General features: G+C 47.8%; 1 protein-coding gene across 10 annotated transcripts in view; it reads left to right on the forward strand.

The window, feature by feature from the left end:
- MEF2D (myocyte enhancer factor 2D) overlaps nt 1-19,415 on the forward strand; it is a 1,898,135-nt gene that overhangs the window by 703,341 nt on the left and 1,175,379 nt on the right. Inside the window, exon 1 of one of the 10 annotated variants that reach the window (XM_069607153.1) lies at nt 16,765-16,852. The exons of the other annotated variants lie outside the window; for them this stretch is intronic. The gene's annotated coding sequence lies outside the window, so the exon portion shown is untranslated. Of the gene's footprint in view, nt 1-16,764; nt 16,853-19,415 lie in introns of those variants that run through there. 10 annotated transcript variants of the gene reach the window in all.

A 19,415-nucleotide genomic window follows, 5' to 3' on the forward strand; every position in this document is an offset into this window, starting at 1 on the left:
AAATCATCAATGAAACGATGCCACATCACTATGTGTTTGGTGAATTCTTCCATCTCCTCACTCCATGCCACTGTCGTTTCCCACCATCCCATATACAGATTTGCATAGGTTGGTGCCATGCATGACCCCATGGCCGTGCCTTGTATTTGTCTATAGATAGCATTATCATACAGGAAGTAATTGTGTTCCAAGCAGAATCTCAACATGTCTAATAGCATGAGATTGTGTTGGCGATAGCTCACAGATCTACTCGCTAAAAAGTGCTTACATGCATTTAGCCCATACTGATGATGTATCGAAGTGTAAAGAGAAACTACATCTAGGGAAACCAAAAGAAAATTAGATTCCCAATTAACATCATTAAGCTTTGTTAGCAAGTCAGAAGTGTCTTGAATATATGAGTTCAAACTCAATACAAAAGGTTGGAGAAAATGATCTAAAAATCTCGAGTTGTTCTCCAAAAGGCTGCCTATCGAGGATACAATAGGACGTCCAGGGGGATCTATAAGACTCTTGTGAATTTTGGGATTAAAATGAATGAGTAGTAGTAGTGGGATGGACGTTCTTGAAATAGAAATATTCATCCTCATTTATTAAATCCTGCTCTTTCCAAATATGTAACAGTGTGGAATTCCTGATTAGTGGTATTGAGGATAGATCTGTCAACTTTTTCATAGCACTATACGGAAGCGGGCATGGTGGTTTCAGGGCAGTAGCAGCACACATTCGTTTTAGGGCATTTTATGCCACTAGCGGGAAGAGAGCAGCACCGTGAAGACATTTTTTCTATCACGGTGCAGCATTAAATTAAATAGGCGCACTAGCGCTTTTACTTGTGGTCACTTCTTTTAACATTGTAAATCAAGTGAAGGTGAAGGGCTGTTATGGCTTATCGTCAGCTGGCATACACCCAGTATAGTAATGGGGAATTAGGCAACTCACAAATGTGGGCAACTATGTATTTACACACTGAACAATGGCGGATTTGTTGCAATCAGAACCATAGAGTTCTAAACAATTAACTGTTAAGGTGTGATTTTTTTTCATGTTATGTAACTGTCAGCTTTTTTTACGTTATGTAAGCTGCACAGCTGTGCAGACCCAATCACCTTCAGTGCAAGGGTATAAAAACACAAGGAAACAAACGTTGGAATCATACTAGCCTGAGGAAGCTCGCGAGTCGAGCGGAACGCGTGGCGTTTTCCACCCGCTGTGGGTGAGTGCTGCATGACACCTGGTCAGCTTAGGTATTGTTATGTATGCTTTTTATACTATGTTCACTCTTTTTGGATAAATAAAATGACATTTTGAACACAATTTGAAGTCTTGTGTGCTTGGGCATTTTTTGGTAGGTGTTTGTGGGAGAGCTTTCTTCTCCCCAGCACCTTTACCCTTCTGTTTAACATATATATATATATTTCTGAGGCTTGTGGAATCTGCTTAGATCACATGCTGTGCATAGGCCGACATCTAGTGGAAGCTGCGGAGTATTACAGTTTGTTTTATATATATATATATATAAAACGTCCGTGGGAAATGAGGAGAGTGATCACAACCCCAGTCCCCAGGCTTAAATGGAACAGGCAGTAAAATATGGCAGTTAACCTAAATGACATCAAACACCTCTTCACAAAGTCCACCAAGATCGCAGAAATTGGGGGAGACTTCTTGCAACCCCTAACTGTCTATAAAAACACAGTATTGTCTGTGCCTTAATTGGGGAGTCTCAGTGGGGAGAGACTTGCTCGCAACCCCAAATAACATTAAAACAAGTCTGCCGTTAATCCAGAAAGAAGCATAAATTGCGTGGCAAAGCGCCGTATAATAAGGGAGGTTGGACTCTCTCAGGCACAGGGAACGCCCGACAGCTCAGGGAGCCGCCATAGTCTGTCTCTCCCCCTCCCACCCGTCCAGGTAAGTCAAAAGCGGGCTTGTTAACGGTGCATAACAATTCAAGGTTACAGGACTTGAAATGCTGCGTTTAAATGTCTAAAAGTAGTTAGTCAATCCAGTTAAAATTTAATAAACGGAAATAATCATATTACCGCAGTGAAGGAACGAATCCAGTGGAACCAGTAAGACCTGCAACTTCCAGGCGGCACACCGGGCTCAACAGCCTAACACCAGCTGTTCCCCCACACGTTGCCCAAGACTTCCACAACACTTCCTCTACGGTCCATGTAGCCCCACGTTTTTATTGGCAAGCCAGTCTTATAGTGACAAGTGCAGCGTTTCCGATGGAGAATCAAATAAAACACAACTGATGGCAACGGTGCAGCATGTAGAAAACAACACTTGCAAAGTGGACAATGGTCTTATTCGGACATTTCCGTCTTTTGTTTGTAATACTTCTTTGGGGCAGCGAGATCAAAGGACTTTTCTCCCACAGTCTCCCGCCGCACCCCTGGTGTTAAAATACGAAAAAATAAACCGTTCTTCCTACCGTTCCTTCTTCAACAGCTAGCCGATGGTATTTGGGAGCTCCACAGCCCCGCGCCCCAGCACAACAGCGAAACGGCAGAATTAGCCCTTTCGTCACAGGGCTTCCGCTGCAGGGGTGCCTGGGCGTTCCTTTTGTACTCAGCTGATCTGAGCCTGGCACCGTCCGTCGCACACTGCAGTAAAGTTAAAGAGGCAGAGGCTCTTTCCTCTCTTAAAGCCCACTTTCAGTTCATCGTGCACAAGTAGATGAACAAAAATTCCACGGGTAATGAACAATGAGCAGCAGGTATTCAACTGACAGCAAAACAGCAGAATTAGCCCTTTCATCACAATCTTCTTTATTATGTCCAATTCTTGACTCAACCGGCTCTGCCTCCAGCTCTATCTGAACTGCTCTTGCTTCTCTATGAATGCTGTTTTTCCCTGAACACATAATGTTAGATTAATTTCTGTAAATACTCATAGAACGTTTTCCACACTAGCTGCTTAAGTTTACTCACTCCCCATTTTGAGTCTCAACTTCATCGTACCAGTTATCATATTTTTCTGAAACTGTGTAAAGACCTAGCTAGCAACGTGGTAGTGCAGAGCCCCCAGGTTTTCCCATAATTATTAGTTCTAGAAAGTGATGACATGATGGCTACTATTGGGGTATGGGGATGGCGAATTAAACTAAGCGGGAGGGGTTATGAGGCAACACTTCCCCTTGTTAGACACCTACGCCACGCTTATTAGTTTTCTTTCTTTTTAGCAGACTTTGAGGGTTTTCAGTCGACCTTTTTGCCCGGGGTTAGCGCCTGTACTAGATGCTTTCAATTGCGCACGTGAAATGATCTATGTCATTTGTAACGCGTTTGTACACAAATGTATCTAGGCACGATAAGACGGTGGGGGGGTAAAGGTGGGGACAAGACAAACTATCTTACCAGCCCTTGTGTCATTCAGATCGTGCAAGTGTGACAGCGCAAAAGTGCAGGGGGAAGAGAGAAGGGGGGGAGGCTGCCAGGGAGATGGAAGGTGAAGTGCAATCAGGACAGCAATGCTATGAGTGAATGTAGCCAGGGCAGTGCGGCTCTGGGTAAATGCAAGGAGGCAGGGGGCTGTAGAGGTTAGTTACAGCCCCTGCGTGCACGGTAAGCCTGGAGGCAGTGCAGGGGAGACTGATCATGCAGCAACCTGGTACTCAGTGAGACTCTGGGGGGGTAGCCAAGCAACCCGTCGGCACAGCAGGCAGGTTGGTCAGCAGGGGAGAGAGAGCAAGTAGAGGAGAGAATGAAGGCCTTGAGCAGCTTCCTGAACTTCAAGTGGTCCGTCTCAAGTTTGAGAGGCAGGGAGGCCATTCCAGAGGGAGGCACATGCAGAGGAGAGAGATCTGCCCAACTCTATGCCTGGTAAAGCGCCTGTCCCCTCAGAGTTGGAGGTATCTGAGCGAAGGGCTTGAGAAGAAGGTATTTTGGAATAGAGTGTTGGATGTAGTGCAGGCCCCGGACTCAGAAAGCCTTGTGGGTCATGCAGAGAGTCTTGGACTTGATCCTTGCAGCCACCAGGAGCGATTTCAGGGCTAGAGAGAGAGTCTCTGGGCTTGAGGCGAAGAATAAGTCTTGCAGTCTTGCTCTGGATTAGTTGCAGAGGGCAGAGAGTAGACAAAGGCAGATTGAGAAGGAGGCTGTTGCAGTAGTCCAGCCTTAAGAGTACCAGGGCTCTGGAGACAGTGAGCTTCTGGGGGAAAGAAAGAAAAGGAAGAATATCTCTGAGTAGGTGCAGCTGGTAATGAGCCTTCTTGACAAGGTCCATGATGTGAAGAGAGAAGGAGCGAGTGGAATCGAAGAGGACGCCAAGGTTTTTTGCCTCACAGGAAGGCGAAGGAAGAGTGAGAGCGGGAAAGCAGGAGCAGGGGTCCCAATGAGAAGGATCTCAGTCTTACTGGCATTAAGACAGAGATCATTGGAGGCGCACCAATCTTGAATCACGATACAGTCGGGAATGAGCGAGAGAGGAGAGCAGGCTGAGGGGATCCTGAAAGAGGAGCAGACTGTCATCCGCATAACACTAAATGTTAGAGGAGAAGGTAGAGATCAGGTGGGCCAAAGGGACCAGGTAGACATTGAAGAGCCAAGTTGAGAGGATAGTCCTGGGGAACACCACATGTGGTGAGAGGTGGTGGAGAGAAAGGACCCAAGTTGGACCTGGGAGGGTCAGTCCAGGAGGAAGGAGTTCAACCACTCCAGCACCTTATCCAAGATGCCCAGGTTCTCACACAGTCAATTGATCAGGATGGCGTGATTGACTGTGTCAAAAAGAGAGGAACGGTCAAGGAGGAGGACGACAGAAACAAGGCTGCAATCATGATTAGAGAGCAGATCTGAACGGATGTTTAGGAGAGCAGTTTCCGTGCCTCTGGTTGCTTTGAAGCCAGACTTATGGTCATGGAGACAACCAACCGATTCAGTGTGGAGAGTAAGCTGGGAAATGGTCAGCTTTTCCAGGAGTTTGCCCAAGAAAGGAGTTATAAAGATCAGGGGATAGTGTGCCGACAGCTAGGGTCGGCAGAAGGCTTTTTGGGGAGGGGGATGCACAAGGGAGTGCTTGAGGAGAGCGGGAAAGGATCCAGTGGTCAAAGTGATGGCAGAAATCGGCCAAGGCTGAAGTGAGGGTTTCAATGTGGCACTTGATGGTTCTGGAGAAGCAGGTGAGCACCTGTTTGGACGACACTTTCATAGGTTGGGTGTTGTCAGCGAGAAAGAGGAGAAAGGAAGCAGAGAGGGGTAAACAGCCAGGGGTGCCTGAGAGAGGTAGAGAGGAGATATATAGGAGAGCGAGTGCAGGATGTCCTGGGTTTTAGAGGTAAAGTGAGAACGCAGAGCTGTACAGACAGCCTGGGAGGGAACAGGAAAGATCTGCAGAAGGACTGGCCAGCTCCTTGCAGATTGGCCGTGTTGTTGGAGGCTGTTCAGGCACAGGCTTGGATGTGTACTCTCTTCTTGGACAGGACAGAGAGTCTGTATTGCCTTTGTACCAGGCGGCAGGCCAGTTTATCAGATAATGCACCGGAAGCTCTCCACTTGCTCTCAGCCATCCTGCACTTGGGTTTCAAGGCAGTGAGGTTGGAGATCAACCAAGAGTTGCACTTGGAGGTAGGCTTCAGATGGATTCTCATGATGGGGGCAAGGATGTCTAGAGCGTTGGAGAAATATGCAGGTTAGAGAAGGCTGTGTCAGTCAGCCGCAGGAGTTGGAGGAGCAGAGGAAGTAGAGGCAAAGGCATCCACTGACACATGCTTCATGGGCCGAATGACTGAGGTGGTAGGTGCTAGTGCTGGGCTCTGTCTGAGGGACAGAGTTTCAGGTGAGTGGAAAGAAGGTCAGTCCAAGAGAAAGTAATGGTGAGAAGGTTTCAGAGGGGGGATGTCTGAGGAGATTAGAACATCCAATGTGTGTCCAGCAGTGAGTGTCGGACCAGAGGGTAGAATGGAAAGAGACAGTCTCGCAGAGGTTGAGCCCAGGGGAGGGATGAGAAGCATCCAGGTGGATGTTGAGGTCTCAGAGTAGGAGAAGTTGAGAGGTAGAGGCAAGGAGAGAGGAGAGGCCAGCCCACTCTGAGAGGTAGAGGGCAACCTGGCCAGGAGCCCTGTGGATGGTGGCCACAGTCAGAGAGCAGCCAGGATAGACAGAGAGCATGTAGACCAGGCAGTCAAAGAAGGAGTAAGCCTTTGTAGGAATGACAGAAGAAGGGACCCATGCCGGAAAGATCAGAGCTAGAGCTACTCCACCTCCACCTCCAGGTCGGTTGGTTTTGGGCTCGGAGAGGATCTTGGGATGATTGTGTCAAAACTCTTGACAGAGCTGGCCATGTACAATGTCTCTGTGAGAGCGAGGACATCCAGGTAAAGTTCTTCCAGGAGATGGCAGATGTAGGAGTGTTTGACAGCAGAGGTACAGTTGAGAGTAGCGACGTGGAACACATTTCAAAGTCTTCTGGGGTGGGGTACAGGCTTGAGAAACACCCAGCGTAAGTTGTAGAGTGGCCCGAGAGTGGGCAGAGGTGGTATCAGGAGGTAGAATAGTAGCCAAAGAGGAGGAGGGAGTTGTCGGAGAGGCGGCGGAGGCACGAGTTGGCAGAGGAGCCAGAATTGCTAGTAGGAGTAGCAGGAGAGGAAAGGTGGGACGCAGGAGACGCCCATCAAAAATGAGATTGGGCTGAGGGCCCTGGACCAGGACAGTGCCATTCAGATAGACATTAATGTTGGTCTTGAAGGATTGGAAGGCGGCCAAGAGGACCTCCCACCGAGTGCCACCATTAATGGGAGAGGAAGAGATGGAAGAGAGAACAAAGACCATATGAGGGGTCCATAGGTCTGGTGAGGGAACGACAAAGAGGATGTTGTTGAGTCTGTCTGGAGGAAGCACTGATGTAAGTATCAGCGATAGGGAGGACTGGGTTGGAGACCAGGATGTCCTTCTTGAACAACTTCCTTCCAGACTTTGTGAGAGGGATAGTATAGGAGATAGAGTGGCAGTTAGAGAAGATCAGAGAGAGGGGGAAAGCACCATAGAGGGTACTAGGAGGAAAGTGGAGGAGAAGGGAGCGAATGAGAGAAGGAGAGACACAGCCCAGCGCCGCACAATGCAGGAAGCACAGAGGAGGGTTTGGGGGGGGGGGTCACACAGTAGGGAACACAGAGGAGGAGAAGACAGGAGACACACAATGGTACAGCAGGGGAGGTTACCTAGATAGTGGGAGAGAGCCCAATGGGACACAGTTCACCGTACAACAGTAACCACAATGCACAGCACCAAGACAATGATTTTGGGATTGGTTGTATGGATTGGATGAAGGCCGCAGGGCCACCATATTTGGGACAAGCTGTTTCTGTCTGATAAAGACAGTGGAACTCCGTTGGGCCCAGGAAAGATTTCAGAGGGCGGTGGACCAATGCTCTTGTCTGAGGATGAGGAGACCGCAAGCTGAGACGTCTATTGAAAGGCACCGGAAGGACTATATTACATGATGGAAAAGTAAGAAGAAGAGAGGACAGACTCTTGCAAGAAAACAGTTTTCTTTGTTACAGGCCTTAGTCTGCTGTCTGAGATTAGGCTGTCAAGCATCACTAGGAAGGTGTAAGGGATGGCGATTTACAGGTTAGGTCAGGTTTTTCTAAATTTCGGGCCAATATTGTCTTGCAAGATGCAATGTTAAATACACATTTTTCCAAAAGATTAAATTAATTCAATACTGAGTCTGTTGAAAATTGTGATGACATATCTTTACTTTGCGCATATCATATGTATAAGGACGGGTGCTCCAGTCTGCCTCATGTGCACGAGGCAGGGGCTCCAATCTCATCTGAGTAGTGTGCCATTCCCAAAACGCAATGGAGAAATGGGTTTCTTTAATGGTGGTAAACTATCACCTTTCTTCGGTTCACTTTAATGTACAAGCGGGACCAAGCTGCCAGTTGAGGTAGTGCACAGAATTCTAGGTCAAGACCGGAGGCAAGCATTATGCTTAAACTGTGTTTAATTCTGCTCTACCAGCAGATTTAAATCTTTATTTTTCTCTTTTTCCATAACTTTTCAAAACAAAATGTTTTTTTTTTTAAACTGAAAATATACTCCAAAACATCTGCCTCTCCTGGTAGTTCCATGCATATGTCCGGCCCCTATATCCAATGAGCGATCTCTTGCCCATGTCATGTCCTTTCCTCTTCCTTTCCGCTCATCCGAACAGATAAGTAGCATGATTATAGAGCTCCTACTATAGTAACAATTTACTAAATCTATGTAACATAAATAACGTTGTGAGACAAGCGTTACGGTTTAAATGATTTGATGTTTATCAGTACGGAACAGCGAATAGAGATGTATCCCTCATATTTTTTCCCACAGCATGATTTGTTACATAGCATCGGAGTGCAGCCGGACCTGTGAGAGCTCACATAATGGCCCCAGCTGCTCTTGAAAGTGCTACTTTCCTCTGCGCCCCGCGGACAGGCAAAGCATTTTTAGCTCCATTCTGACCACAGGGACGAGGATCATAGTGAAGCAGTGTGTGAGCCAAGAAGCTTGCGCACGTTCAGGCACATTCTAAGGTGCCTTGCTCTAAAGTGGCGCGTTAGTTATATGCACGAAAATACATTTGCCAGAGCTCACCCACGTGCGTGTGGAGCAGCGGCCCACAATGCTGGAAGTTTCCAAGCCCAAACTGGAAAAATAACATTAACGTGCCCCACCAACTAGGGACACGTTTTCAGACTGCCTACTGTACTGGCTTAAAGAGTCCAGACCAGACCCGGCTGCCAGCTCAATGCCAATCAGTAAAAGATTGTGGGCAGAAGAGCCAATTTGAAGCTACTCTCTTGCTAGTTCCCACCAATACACGAGAACTAGCAAAGTGCTTTTTGAGGCTGCCAACTGAGTTTTCAGCAGGCGACAATAACTAGCCAGCTGTGTGAAGAAAGCTGGACAGTTAACAATCACATATCCCCACTGGACACCGCCAACCCCTCACTCAGAGCACGTGCCATTCAGCCTGCACCGTTCAGGCACCCAGGCACTGACGGGACATTCCTGTATAATGGAATCAGATCAGGAGAGTGTGGGGAGCCAAGACAAGGTATATTCCAAAGAGGACACATACATGACCCTTGGTTTTAAAAGAGTGTTGGGACTCTCTCTGGTCAATGCAGTTTCGCAAGGCTGGCCTCCCTTGGCCCTCCTACCCCCATCTGCGAGAATAAGAACCTCAGGGTGATCTTTGATTCCACACTTTCCTTCTCAGCCCACATCTCTGATGTCTCTAAAAAGCCAAACTTCCTAATGCACATCCTTAGAGGTACTCTGCCCTTCCTCTCCTTCCCCCAGAAGCTCACTGTCTCCTGAGCCCAGGTTCTCTAGGTTGGACTAGCAGCCTCTTTCTAAATCTACCTGCCTCTACTCTCTGCCCCTTGGCAAATCATCCAGAACAGGACTGCAAGACTTGTCCTTGGCCTCAAGCCCTGGGATCGTATCTCTCCAGCCCTGAAATCTCTGCAAGGGCTCCCAGTGGACGCAAGGATCAATCAAATTCAAAACCCGTTGCATTGTCCACAAGGTTTTCTGGGACCTGGGTCAAAAATACCTTCAGCTGTCCCTCCGTAAATACCTCTCCTCTCAAGCTCTTCGCTCCTCTACCTCTAACTCCCTCAGGGTCATTCGTTTTTCTAAGAAACAAGCTTGGGGTATATCTGTCTTCTGCTAGGGCCTCCCTCTGGAACAGCCTCCCTGCCACTCTGAAACTTCAGGAGAACCATCCCCGGTTCCAGAAGCACCTCAAGACCTTCCTCTTTGCTTCTGCCTTCACTCCTCCTCTCCCCTGCACTGCAGATCTTCTCTCTCTTGGCACAGTGCACCTGGCCTAACCTCTGACTTACGGGCCCAGGTACCTGCTCACCCTGCCACCCATCCGCATTGCTTACGGGCAATCCCTTGCACTGGGGTCTGTAGCTGTATCCATACAGCCCTCCACCTTTTTTTCCTGCATTTATCAGAACTACCCTGTCTGCTGCCTTAAACCCAGCACTTCCCACTTGCTGGCTGCACTACCATTGTTTGTTGCCTTTTATTATTGTTTTGTTTTTCTGTTTTTTCATTTACTTTGCACTTTCCACTTCTCCCCCCCTTCCATGCATTTTTTCCCCTTTCCCTCTCCTATGCACTTGCGCGTTCTCAATGTCCCTGGGCCTAGTAAGATCGGTGGTTTGTTCTCCCTTGTTCCCCTGCCTTTCCTCATCGCACTCTGAAACACTTGTGTATGAGCGCAATATAGGGGTGTCACGGTATTAGTTTTACGACGGTACAATAACCTTCTTGCCAAATGACGGTATATCATGGTTATCGCGGTATAGCAGGTGGAGTTAACTAATCTTAACAAATATTTTCTAAAAGGTTATAAATTGTCAGATTTATCATCACCAACAAAACCAGGCATCCAGGGCCAGAATTGGGCTTTTCAACATACTTTCCACTGAAATGCCACCCCTTGCTTCCACCAAACACAAACACATGTGTGGAGAGGAGGAAGGGGTAGCGGGGGGTGCCCTGCTGCGACTGGCAAAGCAAACTGAATAGTTTTTCTTAAGTGGTCATTTAGGCTTTTAGCTCCCCCACTGGCCACTGGTGAAGATGAACATATTGCCATCTTGATAACCTGCATGCCACAGATCAATGGAGTCTGATGGTAGTATACACTTGTGCACACGCACACACGCACTCTCTCTTTACGTTACAGCCTTTACTTTACTTGTGGGCCAAAAGGTGTTCAGTAATCACGGACATGTTACCCTTTGGTATGGCAGCAGGGAATACCCACAGAGATGAGTAAATTTCGCAGTGTGACTTATATGTAAATTCAATGATAGAACCAGGGAAATCCCCCATTGTCATATGTTTAGAAAACATCCATTATAAATATGTAAACCCCCAAAGCCGCCAACCCAAAGTAAACCCTTTTCCTTCTTGGCACTGTATTTATTCTTCCTATTGCTAACATAGTGATTTTGTGTCAGGCACGTGTGGTTTATGGAATGGCATGAAAAACTGCTCCAACTGAAACTAGTTGGCAGACGGCACATCCAACAGTGCAAGACCAAGACTGTGCAGCACTTGCTTACTGCAGCCTTTCCAAATCAGATTGAAAAGCACACTTAACGGTATGAACGGTATACCGGTATAAACAATGTGACGGTTATTATTGTTCAATTAAGTGGTTCACGGTATCTTTAACGGTATACCGTAATACCGTTGCATCCCTAGCGCAATACAAATAAAATATCAATATCAAAGGGGTACGCCCTATCCAGGACAGACTGGAAGCCCTAGAACACCTGATTGCGGATGGCGTTAAGAAAAACGGAACAGATGGAGAAGCCAGCACGTCCTCTAAATGGCCTGCCGGTGAGGCAATTGATAAGGGGAGAGACCAGACCCGTAAACGGAAGTGCCCCTTGACTCCCCCGGGTCTTGACAAGGAGAGAAAAAGAATGCTTCCTGAGGCTGTAGACTGTTTTGAAAAACTAAAAGGCACTTTCATGATGCGTTCAACTGTGCCGAGCCTACTACCCCTCACCAGATGATGACTCCTCACCAGAATCCGTAGTGTCTGACTCAAAATCCTCCTTAAGGTCTAAGGGGGGGGGGGGGGGTAAAAGTAAATGGAAACAAAAGCATTAAGAGGAGTCGAAAGAGGAGATAGCGGACATGTTTGACCCTGAAGCGATCATACATCCTAGATCAAATGAGCGGGTACCGTCACCGAGAATACCAGCATACAATGACCCAAAGGCTGCGTAAACCGGTGGAAAAGGAAGTGAGTCTTTGAATGCGCTCGTAGTTTCCAAGGCCACACTTGCCAGGCAAAGTGGCAGGGACGCCAGAGCTATACGTAAAAATGATCGCGTTTATCTCCAGGGACCTAAGGAAAGTCATGTGTCCAGCCTGGAAAGGATGCTAAGAGACAGTTTTGGATATGGCAGGTCTCACAGCTAAATTTATGGACTTAGCCGAAGAAGCGAAAGACACTAGACAATCCGTAGACCCTGAAACTCTAGCCAGTTGGGCGCAAAAAGTAGTGTGGCTTCTAGGAAATGCAAACTGCATCCTGTCCTCCGAAAGGAAAAGGGGGCTTCTGCTAAAGATTGATTCAAAGCTTGAAGACTAGCCTCATATGAGGCCGGCGAAGCTGGCCAAGGGTTGCTATTTGCCGAGACTTTCACGGAATAAATGGGAAGATTTGTGGGCACATATGCGGCACCCTTGAGAAGGCGGAAACATCTGTGAAGATTTTTCCATGAAGAGTATTTTCAGTGACCGGACGCAGACGAGGTTATGCGTCTGGTCGGTTCAACTCGCAAAGAAGGCCTCCGAATACAAGGGCCCATTATTGGGAGTCCCGCCAGCAAGACTCATTATTTCCAGCACAAGGACTCAAGAACCGAGGGTGCAGAGGTCAAGGCTTCTACTGCCATCAAGGAGCACAATCAGTGGGGCAGGCAATGAATTGCCCCCCCAGTGTGGGGCAGGACACTGTTGTACTTAAAATTGGTGCCGGCTTTCAAGCGACTTGTGACTAATTCAGGCAGTTGCAGGGTTCCAGTTAGTGTTTGTAGCAATGCCAGTGCAGCAAAGCAGACCAAAGCGTTTCACACAAACGTGCGAGGAATGCCAACTCCTGGAAAGGGAGTTGAGTCAGCTAGCATGGAAGGGAGCGATAGAACGCAGCGGAATGGCTGCAACAGCCTTCATAAGCAACATGTTCTTAGTTCACAGGAAGGAGAAAGTAAGACCTGTAATAAACTTGAAGGAGCTCAATGGGTGGCTGGTTTACAGGCACTTCAAGATGGAGGGGCTACACCTCCTCCGCAATATTCTTCAAAAGGGACACTTGCTAGTGAGATTAGATCTGAAGGATGCCTATCTGACAATGCCAATTGCCGAGATACATCGCAGATTCCTCAGCTTCTTCTGGAACGATCAGATATGACAATTCAAATGCCTTCCGTTCGAGTTAGCCTCAGGGCCCTGGGTCTTCACAATAATTAGACCTGGAAAACTTCCTGATGTTAGCAGACGACAGGAGAGTGCTGGTCAGTCGGATGCGGTGGGCATCCAAACTCCTCTCCTCCCTAGGTTTCCTGATAAATCAGGAGAAATCAGAATTGATTCCGAGGCAACGGCTAGAATTCCGAGGTTTCGTAGTAGATGATGAGAGGGGGACACGAACTGCCAGCACCCAAGAGGAGAACAGTAAAGAAATATTTAAGAGCGGCGTTAGTGAAGCCGTTAATCTCCTTGCGAACACTGGCGAGGATTGTCAGGCTCCTAGCGGCTTCCATTCAAGCCATATTCCCATGCCCTCTGCATTACAGATCCTTCCAGAGGCTGAAGATTTGCCACCTCCAAGAGGGTCTAGGGTACTACCAGTTAGTGCCCCTTGATCAGGAAGGGAGACTGGAACTGGAATGGTGGCTTCAGAACCTGGAGGCCAGGAATGGCCAGCGATCTTCAAAGACTTCCCGGAGCTAGTCATAGTCGGACACCAGCAGGGCAGGCTGGGCAGTGAGATATGGTCACCTGGAGACAGGCGGCAGATGGTCTCAGGAGGAACTGTCGCTCCACATCAATTGTTTGGAATTGCTTGCAGGCTCTTTCACAATTAAAAGCGTTCACCCAAGGCCGAGTGGAGTGTTGCATCCTGCTCAGGATGGACAACATCTCAGCAGTTCAATATATCAACCACCTGGGAGGAATGCCGTTGCGGATGCTGATGCAATTGACCAAGGACTTCTGGCATTACTGTCTCGACCGAAGATCTCTGTGACAGCGGATTATCTGCAAGGAGTACAGAATGGAGTGGCAGATTGGAATTTCCTCTATTGGCATGACTCCAGTGACTAGATGCTCCAGAGAGAGGTGTTCTCGAAGATTGCGGGCATCTGGGGTCCCCTAGACACAAACCTATTCGCCTCCAGATTGAACAGTTACCAATGTTTTTCAACTGGAGGATGGACCCGGAAGCGCAAGGAGCAGACGCTTTTCTTCAAGCGTAGTCGAGTGCAATACACTACGCCTTTTCCCTGTTCATGATGTTGGCGAGAGTGGTAGCAAAGATCAGGAGAGAGAGAAAACGGAAGTGGTCTCCTATTGGATCCGGCAGGGAATTTCCATCCTCTTGACGAAGACAGGACAGCGCCTTCTACTAGCCTGCAGAGTGTCAGGGGCAGATGGAGCATGCCAGGCATTTCCGAAGCAGCTTTGGGATTGATCAAGCAATCCTGGGCCCTCCTCTACACTGAAGAGTTCTGAAGCAGCATGGGGGAGATGGTGCCTATGGTCAGCCGGCATGGCCTTCATTCTGTTTCAGCCCCTTTAGTGCAAGTACTGAATTTCTTGGCATCCTTGGCAAGAGGGGGAGTAAAGCTTTCCGGACAGTAGGGGGGTCTACAAATCGGCAATGTTGCCTGTCACAAACCGTTAGACGGAGCCCCTATGTGGGAGGACCCGGCGGTAGTGAGCCTGATGCGAGGTGTCAAAGTGATCGTGCCCCCCCTTTCCTAGATATTCACAGCTATGGGACGTCGACGTAGTCTTGCGGCTATTTATTGATTAGCCTCATAACAGACACTTGTCGGACCAGCAGTTGTCCAGCAAGCTAGCGATGATATTGTGCCTGCTGTCCTGTAGAAGAGTGTCAGATGGTAGGGTACTTAAGATAGACAGGAAGTCTGCCCAGAAAGGATGTCCTTCTCCATTGCGAGAAGGACTAAATGTCACTCCTCGACCTAATCATACCCCTATTTTCTCAGTCACCCTGAACTGTGCGTGGCTAACGGTATCAAAGAATATGAGGCGAGGACGGCAGATGTGAAACCTGCGGGTGTTTCCGAGTTACTCATTATGCGCAGAAAGCCATTCAACGCAGTTGCGGCAGTGACTATAGCCTGATGGGTGCGCAAGATCATGTCCTCTGCAGGCATAGATGTGACATGTTTCAGAACACACTCGGTCAGAGGTGCTATGGCTTCCAAAGCCGTTAGGGTAGGAGCAAGTCTTTCAGACATCATGAAGGCAGCGGATTGGTCTAGCGATGCTACTTTTAAGGCTTTTAATTTAAACCAATTGTGAGTGTGGCAGCAGCAGTGGTGAACTGCTATGAACAAGCATACTGCTTACTGCTTGCCTCCGGTCTTGACATAGAATGAAGATTACACCTGCTGTAACGCAGGGAGTGTTGATTCTATTAAAGACATGGAGGTGAGCATTATCCTGCCATAGCATTGAGTAATGTGCATGATGTCAATTGTCTGTTAATGACTGATTGCGTCGTATGACCCTTCCCTAACGTGTGTCTTGTCTGACAGGGATGACCAGAAAACTGGCTGAGGACCTGCTCGAGGTGGAGAGGTTATCGCACCTGGAGTCGCCGGCATTAGGCATGTGAGGACCCTTAATTGGTGGCAGCCGAGTTGACGCAACTTTAGGCATATTGGTTTTCTTTTAATTGTTTGTTGCTCACCAGATGTCAGTTGGAAGTCATCAAGGAAGAGGAAGGGACCTGGGCAGTACATGGCTCATGGGTTATAGGGGCCGGACATGGACATGGAACTACCAGGAGAGCCGGGGCTCATGGGATTTGAGGTATTGGTGTATGTTTTCACATTACATTTTTTTTCAAAAGTTTAAGAAAAAAAATTAAGATTTTAAATGTGCTGGAAGAGTAGAATTAAACCAAGTTTAAGCATGATTGCTTCTGTGCCCTGACTCCGTGCGCTAGAGCAGGGGTAATATTAATTATATTCAAGCATTGTAAAAATCCATCTCTGCAATCCTGGCATGATGCTCTGTATGTAGCACGTGTCAGTGCACTGCCTTGGTATACTTGTGCGCTGTTATTTAAACAGTCGTAAGTTAATGGTGTCCACTGCAGAAACTGCTTCCAGTTTGGAATAACTTGCCCCGTCATCCTTGTACGTTCAATGAGTACCAATTGGTTGGATGTGGAAGCACGTGTATTTAAAGTGCTGCGAGGCCACTGTTGGAGAAACAACTGGTAATATGTTATTTATCATCGTAATTATTATGTGGCGATGAGGAATCATAGGCTGCCTGACTTCGAACCCCGCATTGTTGTATTAGAGATTTTTAAATCATTATTTGTTTTTAATGCACATGTACCTTTTTCGTAACCAACGTTGAAAAGTAAAAGCCGATTGCTCGGTTACAATCAAAGCTGCCTTTTTGAAGTTCTTCCATGATGGCAAATAATATATACAGCGCGCCCATGTATTAACTGGCCTGCTATTGTAGTTTTATCGCTGTAAGCATTTTGAGGGCAGTATGCACTGCAAATCCACAGAAAATAACGACTCAAAATGTTGCCTTGGAACTGATGTAAAAATTGTGTCCAATAATATGGGAAATCGCCATAATTCAATGGCGGCTTTTTTGAGCCTGCGCCCTTGAGGCGATTACATTCTCTGGCTGCTCCTAGTGCGCTGGTCACAATGCTCCACTTTTTGGTGTACATAGTTTGCAGGAATGGGAGCCGGGCTGGAAAGGAAATAAAGCCACGAGGCTTGCGCCCACAGCTGTTTTCAGGCAGGAGGTTCTTCCTCTTCCCCCACCCCCTCTCAAATCCCAGACCCACCTCCCTCCAAGTTTTTACATCTGTTACTGCCCTTTACTCGCAGCCAGTCTGACAGAAGTCTCCCTGACACTGGGCACTTGGTGTGGAGGGCTCCCTGTCTGTCAGTGACAGATTGGGGACAGTTGTTGATGCAGAAGGGGGAAGGAGGAAGCCCAGCGCAGCTCGAACCTTCAGGATTTCTTTTCAGACATCCGGGGCTGCAGAGGAAGCAGAACGGACTCCTACCCTCACTGTGAGTACGTAAAATATTGTTGATCTACTCGACTCAAACGAACAGGGCGGCGGGTCTGTAAACGGCACGGATATCGCCTGATTTAGAACAGTGGTCACGTTGCACTGGGCCTACAAGGTAATGGTGAGGTGCCGCACAGGGGGAATACTTTGTGAGGCCGATTGGTTTGGGACGGTGTCAGTTGCATGCCAGACTCTACTCTCTACTTGACACACAGTTGCAAGTCTTGCGGATCTCCGCCCTTTTAGCTCTGACCTGTTGGTAATTTTCAGCATTTCACTGCAAGGCAGTAAATAATGCAGAATGATAACTTGTGGCCATTTCCTGTACAGTTTGCTTGAAGGCTCTCGTTACTTTGCGGTGTGCCAAAGTTGCACTCTTCTTATGCCAGTTCTTAAAATAGTCTGCTTCTGTATCTGTTTGTGATGTTAGAAGGGCAGCAGGAAAAGACAACACAAGTAGGACGCACTGCGTGTTTAAAGCAGAACCCGCCATAGGCGTGTTTACCCTCTCGACGTTTAAAATTTTGGCCGCAATTCAAATCAGCACCTCGAGAAGATAGGTCGCCCGGGGTAATGGCCAATTAAAAGAAATGATATAACAGCCGTGATGTCGTGTCTCTATGGGAATGACATGGAAGACGAAAGCAAAGCATGCTAGCAGAAGTCAGGGAATTTTTAGAGGGCAGATATCGGTCTCCTTCGCGTTGGAGAGAGAGAGAGAATGCCGGGGGAGAGTTCTCAATTTCTGTGCAAGCCAGGACATCCCGAAGCTCGGCCGCTCCAGCCTGTTTTGCTTGCAGGCGTGGGTGCATAGCCTACGTTTGCAGAAGCTGCATGGTCCGAGATAACCGTTTTGTCTAGAGATGCTGTTTCTATACTAGAGCTGGAGATTTTCCAGTGTAATGATTCATCTCCATGCATCATGTAACGTGTCCACGATGTGACAACCATTGTATCCCGACGCGCAGTCTTTTCGGGAGTGGATATTGTGCACACGTCTGGGTTTCCAGACCTTGTTCTTTGGTGGGAAGATGAAGCACTGGGTTGAGTTGGAGAAAGATGGAGCTTGAAGTCTAGGACAAGAGCAGAGGCATAGACAGTCTAAGGCCTGAGCGGGCAAGGTCCACCCAAAATCTGTAAATGCCCACTCAGCAGCTCTGTGTGGAGATATACAGATGTTAATGTCACTACGGTGGGCCCAACGACATTAGCTTCAGTCCCCGCTTGTAAGAACCATCCAGAGATATAACCAGGATTATCTATGTTCTTACACAGGCAGGAATTTTTTCACTGAGTTTTTTGTTGAAAGTTTTTGGTCAAAAAGTCATTATTTATATATATATTTGGGGTGGTCAGTGCTTTAGGTGGGATTGGAAATCGAGGGGGGAACTAGGGGGTTTTGCCCAAGGACACGCCCCCAAAGGAGAGCACCCCCCCACGATTAAGGGTGGGGGTGGCTGGTAAAACGGGTGGAGGTGGGGCACACTGGCATTATTACCTTTGATGCGCCCAGCCCCTCCTTTTAAACAGAAGGGGCTGGGTGCACTAAAAGGTGTGACACAAGTGTGCCCTAGCTCATGCACAGCAGGCAGCCCTTTCATTCAAGGAGCCTGATTTAACCACGGGCTCCTTGAATGAAGGGTCTGCCTGCTGCTGGTGTCCCTGTACTCGAAACAGGAGGAGGTCTGGACGACCAGTCTCTCCTTTTTGTTTCCCAGTAACTAGTCATCACCCAGCATTCATAGTTACTTGAAACAAAAGGAGAGCTGAGCAGTCCAGCCCTCCTCCTGTTTCCAGTACATAGATATCAGTCAGCCCGCACTGCACGTTTACACCTGCTGTTTGCAGGTGTCAGTACTTAGGTTTAGAAAAAAAGAAAAGGCAAGGCCTTTTCTTTGATGCCTTTTCTTTTTTCTAAACCGAAGTGCTGACACCTGCAGGCAGCTCATGTAGCCGGGCTGCCTGATGAGTCTGCTGGCTGGGGCTAGTCAGGGGTGGGCCCCGGCTTGGGAGCCGGTTTTGGAGACTGCTGGGCCTGGCCCACTTAAAGCCATGGGGGGTGGGAGGTCTTCCCCCAAACCCACAAGCCTACTTTGCTATTATCTAGTCCCTATTCCCCACACACCCTTACCGTTTATTTCTCTTAACCCCCCTCCCATATTTTTCGATGAGTTTTTTCGGACGAAAACTTTCTTTAAAAAACTCCACGAAAAAAATGCCTGCCATTGTAACAACGTCATACACCCTGGACAGGAGGCAGATAAGGGAAGACGTGTGCGGGTATGTAAGGGTGGGTACATATGTAATTGGACTTCTTTTGTTCCATTAAAAAAAATATGCAGATAATTTGTGGTCTATGGCTGAGGTCCCAATATCTTTAGATTCTCTAGATGACATATTTGGTACTGCATGTTGGGTGTACTCTGAGGCAAGTATGTTTGTATGATGGTCTCGAGATGTCCTCAAGTAGGCTAATGTAGTTTGCAACCTGGTATTCGTCCACCAAGGATCCTGCGATTGCCGTGCATATTATGATTTAACATGTGCCCAAGCAAGCGAAA

Source organism: Ambystoma mexicanum, chromosome 1p (assembly GCF_040938575.1).
Source record: "Ambystoma mexicanum isolate Mex_15411 chromosome 1p, UKY_AmexF1_1, whole genome shotgun sequence".
Classification (NCBI taxonomy): Eukaryota; Metazoa; Chordata; class Amphibia; order Caudata; family Ambystomatidae; genus Ambystoma; species Ambystoma mexicanum.